Consider the following 8,954-nt stretch of genomic DNA (forward strand, 5'->3'; position numbering starts at 1 on the left):
TCTTCCTAATTGCTATTTATGGTTACACATACAAATTCTCCTGCTCTACATCAAAAATATAATATATTCATAGAGCTTGGCTATCTTATCAAAATTTCACGGAAGCTAAACTCCGGGATCAGATCAAGTTCTTCTTCAGTGTTCTGTATTCCTCTGTTTGCTTTAAAACTATTTGGGCAAACATGCCATTCCTTTCACTCCCAGGGATAAAGTTGTATCTCTATTCAATGTAATCTTGGTTGTTATTCCAGAACAGCTATTTCTATGTCTATTAGCATTAGGATTTTTTTTCTTCAGAGATAGCATTTTTCAGGACATTCAATATATAAGCCACATTATTGAGTACTTCTCTTCTGACTCATTTTACTTGTATGACACCCTCCATTTCTGTACAAGTAGCAATAGGTTTCATTTTTAATCGTAGCTGAATTATTCCATATTGTATATATCTCTGAAAGTACATTTTTATATTTACTGAATTTATAAAAACCAAACAGGAACTTAATTTCTGCAGTTTTACCAGTTAAAATAAATGAAAAAATGCAGATTTGTTATGAGAACAGGAACTGATTTGGTGTTTATTATGGAGACAGCAACAAGAATAGTCAAAAATTTGAGCAGGAATAGGGTTTACGACCTACCTCAGTATTAATAATAGCCACAGTCTATTGCTAAAAGTGTAGGATCATGTCTATTTCTTCACAAGAATGTAAAATTTCAGCTGAATCACACAATGTTAAATTCATTTGTAAGGATCTATGTTTCAAGTACTGGTTAGTAATTAATATTGGAAACATTAGTATGTCAACCCTGAATGGAACAAATATGTCTTAATTGAGGACAAGTTCATGGCTAAAATATTGTCATGTCTTGTTCAATCATTTTTCTCATGATGTGCAATCAACACAGTGTAGGACATGAAATGGCAACAAGTATTTTTCTAATATGTTTTGCTAAAGAAAACGTGTTAAATTTCAATTTGGCTGAAAACAGAAAAAAAAAGTCTCGTTTCTAAGAGAATGTTTTAAAATTGCTTTCAGTGAGCAAACAACAAATAAAGCATAAGCGTTCCGTTAGTTATAGAGGTTCCCAAATGTATGAGCCCTGCCTCGTCTGGGTTTCAGGAAAAAACAAAGGTAAACTAAACTCATTGAGTCGCATGTTGGAAATATACCTTCTTTAAGTAAATAAATAGTGTCTGACACTGCTGCTACTTGCATTCAAGGATATTACCACCATAGACAAGGCCTGCCCCCTGCACCCCAATTCTTTCATAATTCTCAGGCAAGGGAGATGATGTGGTATCACAGACTTTATACTAGAGAAATAGAGTCATGGTGTAGCTCCACCATTCTCAGACATTTAAATTAGTTCATAAATATAGCAAAAATATCATTTAAGCAGTATCAGGGCTTTCGCCCAGGAAAAGGATATTTAAAGCTCTTTAAAATATGCAGGGATGATAGGAAGTACTACACACAGAAGATAACTATCCTGTGTTATATATAGGAGATGAATCCTTTGGGACAAACACCGATGATTCCTTGGCAGATCAATGAAGGTTCATCAATAGTTTCTTATTCTAGAAATTAGTGTCTTCAGATCTTGTTCCAACTTTTATGTTAAATATGGTGCCAGAAATTATTTAGATAATAAGGAGACAAAATAACAGAGAAAACGGAAACTCACATTCTCTTGAGAAACAAGAGAATTAGCCAATCCATAAATTAGTTCTATTGTTTTGGAAATTGATAAACATTCCAAAGACAGAAAAAAATAAGAATGACAAAGGAGGGATGTAATTACATGGCCTGTGGAATTGGAGATCTCCATAAGCTCAGACCTGAATGGTGAGTGACTCACAGATTTTGAAAACATGTGAGTAAAATTGGTGTGGCAGAAAAAAACAATGTAAATATTTTGAAGGAGGAATAGAGTTCAAGGAATATCATGCAAGTGTGCATATGTAAAGTGCAGTTGCGATTGTTTTCAGCAATGCATTTTGCCTTTATTTAAGATGTATTGAATGAAACACACCTATACTGATATAATCACAATTTACTTGCTCGTAAAGAGAAGAAGCAGTTATAAATCCTCCCCAAATACTCCTCCAACATACAACACCCTTCATTGTACTGCACTTAAACTTATGAATTTCCATCAATACATATTGTGCTTCTGTTAAACCTCTACTCATTAAAAAAAATATATTTAGGATGAAAAAATTCCTTCTCCTTTTCTTCTTGATTTTTTTCTTTAATGATATACAGTTAGGTGATAGTTTATGCAGAGTAAGATGGAGTGTCTAAAACCACTCAACATAAATACATTGAAAATCACTGTGTTCATTCTTCCTCTAATAAATTCTCTGTGACTGTCCTTTTAATGATGGTCCGTCTGAAACCAGATCTGACTACCACAGATGTGCTTAAGAAAACCCAGAGGCCCTGGAGGAGGCTGCCCTTGGTGGGGGAGGCAGGAAACATCTGTGAATGTAAGAAAACTGAGAAGATGAGGTCAGGTGGCCCTGCCAATTTTCTAGTGCTCTCATTCACCCCATCTTAGGAAGTTCTCTAATATATTCCATAGGAGTAGAATAAAAGATTGCCTCTCTTCCCTGACCTGTCACTGGTGTTTGTAGTTTTGTCAGACATGTAGTGAGCTAATATTTAACATTCCTGTACACAGTAGTTTATTATCAGATGTTACTGGCATTTCCTATACCTATATAACGTTCCCCTTTGGAAACAAAACCCATTTCGCCTTTGTATTATTCATGTAGGGATTTTCCCAGTTCCATTTCAGAATAAATAATTTTAGGCATTTATTGGTTGGTGTAAGAAGTATAAATACAATTTGATTTCTATTATCTCTTTATACCTCTGTCTTAGATAATAGTGTTCTTCCATTTTTTGACTACCTATTAATAGAGCCTCATGTTCCTATAGCTTTTCTTCCTCCTCTAATTAAGGGAGTTAAATAAAAAATATTTCCCATCAAAAATATCTAATAAGTTAGTTTATACTGAGATAAAATGCCAGTTCCTTAAAAACATTTCTCTCTTTATAGTTCTCTCATTATTATTATCTCTCTTATTATCTCTCATTTATCTCACTGTTGTGATATTTTGCATTTTCGTGCAATAAAGATTTCACTGGAGAGAAAGTTCTTTAATAAGTTGTAATCTTCAAGTTTCAGGTACTTCTGTAAACATGTAAATTAACATGCTAGATTTGTTGGCTGAACATCATTTAGACAAATGTAAATTCAATTCATACATTATTGGGATTTAAATATTTCTGACCTGAGATATTCTTGAGTCATACATTTAAGCACAAAGCACATTTTCTGTTTAACTTTTTTCACTCTTCATTCCTTTCTTCCTCTTCTTCCTTCACCTCTTCTTTATTTTTTACCTTCTTTCTTCTCTGCTTCATCCTGCTGTGTAGCATGCCTTTAGCTCTTGCTATGTTCTGAAGACTGTGCTTGATGCATGGAGTATATCTTAGATTAACATGCAGACCTTGCACTTTGGCAGCTGGTATGGTATGGGAGGATGCGAAAAGCAAGCAAATACATGGAAACTGATCAGATAATTTCAATAGAGATATGAACAATAAAACCCCAAAAAGAAAGTAGATAACTCTGGGATATGTAGCAATATTTTATCAAGAAGGAGCTATTAGTTACAAATCTTGAAAGATGACTAGACTTTGCTGTTTAGAAAATAATTGAATAAGAGTTCGTATAATAGAGTAGGGAGTTGAAAAGCAATATCAGTTTTAATAAAAATGATAATGACTAGGGAAAGGCCTCTGGCTCATATGATCAGAGTATATGAAATAGTATAGAAGACAAAGATGAACAATTTAAGTTAGTCTATGTACCTAACTTGTCAGCAACAATCATTGACCCATCTTCTAATATGGGAATTCTCAAATAACCAATTTTATGAAACCTTCTTTCTTTCATTTGACAGACGGCATGTGTCCTGGTTTTCTGCCCATTTCAGTGGCTGGTTTTCTCCCTCATTTGCTGGACCACAGTATTGGAGTGCCCCAAGGCTGCTATTTCTGGTTATTGTGAGAGGCTTCTTTTCAAAGTGTTTAAGAATTCAAGTACAAAAGTTAGGGTGGTGATATTCATTCCCAAAGCCTTCCATTATTAACTAGGTCAGCATTGGCTGTTTGTTTCTTCATCTGTAAAATAAAGTTCGTAAAATAATAGTGCTTGTCTCAGGATGTAGTTTGCATCTTAAGTAATTTTAGGCCTTTAAAGAAAATTGAATAGGGTATTGTTTATCCAGAGTAAGTCCTGCTTTCAAGGTTGATTCTGGACTGGTGTCTGAGAAATTATATTTTATGACGGTTCCTACCCAGCATGTACCTAAATTATACATAAATGCTTTATGCCAAGCACCAGCTGTCCTCTTTGGAGTCTAGAATTTTGCTGCATACCAGACTGAGACAGTCTGTGGAATCAGCCTCCAAGAATAACGTGGGGTACTGTCTAATAACCTTCTCTAGTAGCCAATGTTTCACATGGATGACCACAACATATGGCCTGGAGAATTAACCACGTTCTTTTTTGACTCCACTCTCTGAACTACCCTTGATTTTCAACCCAGGTGTCTTTTCCCTTTGCTGAATCTATTTTATATTCATTGGCTATACTATGTCTTAGTTGTGAGTTTGACTAGATGCCAAGTCTTGTGTCTTCCTAAAAATTCAGAACCAGGACAAGGCCTTGGAGACCCACTAATATAGCAAGGAAGGAAAGTTATATAAGTATATATCCATGTTGAATAAGCAAGTAATGGGCAGAATCTCATGCCCCTGCACCAGGCTGTCTTCACCAGGGCCCCTGGCGAGGGAGGTGTGTGTGTGGGGGGGTGGGGGGGCTGAGTCTCCCTCCCTGCCCCGAGCAGAGCCCCAGCAGCCGAAAACCTCCAGAACCCAGCCACAGCCATGCTCAAGACCTATTTTCACATGCTCAGACAAGTCTCACACATGAAGGAACCAACAGAGGAACCAAGGTATGCAGGAACCGTGGCTGATATCTCCAAGCCTGCTTGAATCGGGGCTGGGCCTCCTCCACCCTGATCCCCAGTTTTCCAGTAGCTTGACAGTCACACCCAGAAACTGCCCCCAGTGCCATGTAATCTCATCAACGGCCAAGATCCAGGCTATAAAATAAAAGTCCTGGCAGAGAGCGATGCATTATTTCCTGAAGCATGCAGATGCATTCATGGCCCCACTACATCTTATACTCCAGCCCATTGATGTACCTAAAGTAGCACACATTTGTTTGGTTTCAACATACTTGCTTATATTCTCTTATATACGGGTCTAATTTTCTCCAGAATGAAATACAACAAGCTTCATACACTTCCCTCTTATTATGGTGGGAAGATGCTTGCTGGTGGGGTGGGTGTTTTAATATTATCTGTAATGAACTATTGTGAACTACTTTATGAAAATAAAATGTATAAAAATTGCAAACAAACAAACAAAAAGAATAAGCAAGTAAAGAACACTAGTGATTTTTATTATTGCATTTTTTCTGTGTTGATGTTTACCAAAAAACTTTCGGTCAGCAAGTTCTACCTTTTCTTGACTCCAAATACATATACTAAATTTCCTGCCCACTATCTCCATTTGAGTCTCTAATGGAAACTTCAAGCAGCACATGAACAAGAGTTCCTGAGTTTCTGGTCCAGAACTTGCTCAGAAGAACAAAACCACTGCAATTATGGGAAATTGCTGTATTTCCCTATTTTCCTGACTTTCATCTATAACTATAAAATCATTACTTTATTTTCTTGAACCATGCCAGGCACACCCTCATTAGTATGTTTTTACTACTTTCCTCTACTAGTATTCTCTCTTAAATAAAAAAAATAGAACATCTCTATTAGAATTCTTTGAACTTGGAGCCAGAGTTATAGTATAGTGAGGAGGGCACTTGCCTGGCAAGCAACTGATCTAGGTTTGATCCATGGTTCCACTTATGGTTTCCCAAGTTGTACCAGGTGAATTCCTGAGCAAGGGGCCAGTAGTAAGCACTGAGCATCAAATGGGTGAGTACCCCCCTCAAAATAAAAATTCTTTGATCTCTTGTTATATAAATCAAAATGGATCAAACTCCGTGCCATGACTATGAGGTCTTCAGCCCCTGGCTACTGCATTGCCCCTGTGTATAGTGTAGGGCTTTCGAGTTATTAATAAGATTTTTTTTCCTCCTAAAATGTGCTAAACTAGCTTCAATCCCTAGACAAGGCTTTTTGCCTGCAGCATACATAACCCAGACTTTCATCCAACTGCCCCTTCTCAAGACCCTTTGTTTGACCACATCCAATGATGCTCAGGATTTACTCCTAGCTCTCCACTCAGAAATAACTTGTGGTGTTGCCCAGGAGACCAGATAGAATGCAAGGAACCAAACCCAGGCCAACAGTATTCAAGGCAAATATATTACTAAATTTATTATCTATCCTGCTCTAAAGCCACTTTATTTAAAGTGCCCCTGACTCTTGCAATTTCTAGGCAATGACTTTTGATCAATGAATGTTATTATATGTTTGCAACTTTAGTTTTAAAAAAGGTTACAAAATTCATTAAAAACAGCCCCTAGCTGATCTGTTCTTTCTTTATTTTGTTTTCTAGAAGCAACCATCATCTAGAACCATCTCTCTTTTTTCATTTTTATCACAGTTATCTGGGTATACGTGTCCGAGCATTTGTGTGTGTGTATCTGTGTGCATGTGTATATGTGTGTGTGTTTGTGATATGGTGTGGTAAAAGAATTGAATGTCATTTATTGAATGAAAAATAAATGACAAAGTGCTCTACCATTGAGATATATCCCTGACCTTAATCATATCTCTTCATTTCTACTTTGAAAGACGGAAGATAAAGCTTTAGCTCATTTTCCTCATCAATATTCTTTTCTAAGTCCCCAAGCTGATAATTATGTTATTGTTTATTTCTGTAGTATGAATTAAACTTTTTTTCCTGAGGACATATTCCACATTTTATTTACATTTCAAGACTAACTTTAATCTCAAAATCACATAGCCATACACCTATTTCCTTTTTGCTAATTTCACTTAAACTTATAGCATGGTTTGTCAAAGACTGTAAACAAATATTTACCATGTCTGTTACATGTAACACATAGGAACGGCTTTTAACAGAAATTCATTGACCTCCCCACGACATTTTTTTTAAAATTATAAATACAGGTATTGAAACAATCCTGAACTTACTTTTGATACTACTACTAATCAGCACCCACACTGCTTTAAAACTGAACACAATTTGTGACAATATTTATTTTACCTGCTACTTTAGACAATTGGAACAGTAGCCTTCACTAGGATGGATAAAATATGCCATTTCTGGTTTTCCTTCTGGCGAGACCGGCGTTTTAGCCACCTAACCCTTCTCACCGTGCTTTTACCATGCAAACCTGGATTCTATTTTGAGTACTCCAGGCTTATGCCTAAATGACAGTGCCTTAACAAGAGAAAAAAATTGTACTGCATCTTTCCTCCTGTTACCTGAAAACATAATGGGTGCACATACATTCTTATAAATGTCCAGATCATGTTTTGCCAGCTGGAATTCTTTTACTTAATGTGTGGGTATTTTGCATTGTGAGTAGAAGGTTGTTGATTTAAGATGTTTGAGATCTATTAAAATTAATTGTTGTATGTTTGTCCTTCTGGTGGCTGTGGAAGCTTCATATTTTCTTTGGACACTATTAGAAGTCTTAGTTCTTGAAGTACAACTTTAATGCTATATGAATTTTGCCATTTCGCTAACACTGGTATGCTCCGTGCATCTACCATTCCACTGGAATTATTTATTCCATTCATATTAATTTTGGTTACAAATCTAACTTATGGAGGAGCTTCTGGGTATTTAGGGCCACATTCTACTTTCAGGCTATATATTCTGTTTTGATAATTCGTCCTTGGTGGCCCAATAATCATGCCTGTCCACCTTGTAAGTGTCATATCTTCATCGTCTTCAAGTCCCCAGCTAACCGTACCATCGCCTACTCCTTTTTGTCCTTCTTCAAGTCCTTCCAACAAGCAAAAATTACGAGGAAACTTAACTCCTGTGGAGACCGCCATCTTCTCCTGCTGAATTAAACTTTGAATGAGAATCATATTTTTCATGCTTTCTCTTTTCAACTTCTTCTACTTTCCAATCTTGATAAAGGAAAATATTTGGGCCCGATCTTTCTCTCCACTTTCATTAGATACCTCTCAGTTTCTAATATAAACACTTTTTTCCTTTTAATGTCACCAGAATTTATAATATTAATATTTTATTCTAAAGTCATATTTTAACCTGTTGTGATATATTTGTGTGATAAAAACCAATTATAGTTTTAAAAAGGGAAGTTACACACATTTTTTCATTTTCCTCTTCTCATCAAAATATACACCTAAGAATGTATTTGATCACTGGAAATGAGTTTATAAATGTGTTACAATCACAAAGAACAAAAAAAGTAAGAACTGACTTTCAATTTCAAATCTTACCTCAGGTTTACAATGACTTATCTAAAGTTCTTGTAATCAGTTTGTTTTCAAGTTAATACTGCAAACTTTTGAATAAATGTCTGGTATAGGGTTTTTTTCTGGTATAGACAAAGTAAATTTAATGCTGAAAATTTATCTTGCATAACATCTGTGATATAATATTATGCATTTATGCTTATATGAGACAGTGCAAAGATTAAAGAAAAAAATCTCAGACTTGGTTTGTATTTTGTGTGAGTTTATGTCTTCAAAAAATAAAAACAAGCTAATGGCAAAACTTTATTATACCTCCTGGGTATTTTTATATATTAAGAGAGCCCGGCAACCTACCAAGAGTATCTCGCCTGCACAGGAGAGCCTGGCAAGCTACTGGTGGCGTATTCGATATGCCAAAAACAGT

At 35.8% G+C, this 8,954-nt stretch overlaps 1 pseudogene; it reads right to left on the minus strand.

Moving 5' to 3' along the window:
* Positions 1–7,702: 7,702 nt before the first annotated feature.
* Positions 7,703–8,143, minus strand: LOC101546710 (ubiquitin-conjugating enzyme E2 variant 2-like; annotated as a pseudogene).
* Positions 8,144–8,954: the final 811 nt, after the last annotated feature.

This window comes from Sorex araneus, chromosome 2 (assembly GCF_027595985.1).
Source record: "Sorex araneus isolate mSorAra2 chromosome 2, mSorAra2.pri, whole genome shotgun sequence".
NCBI lineage: Eukaryota > Metazoa > Chordata > Mammalia > Eulipotyphla > Soricidae > Sorex > Sorex araneus.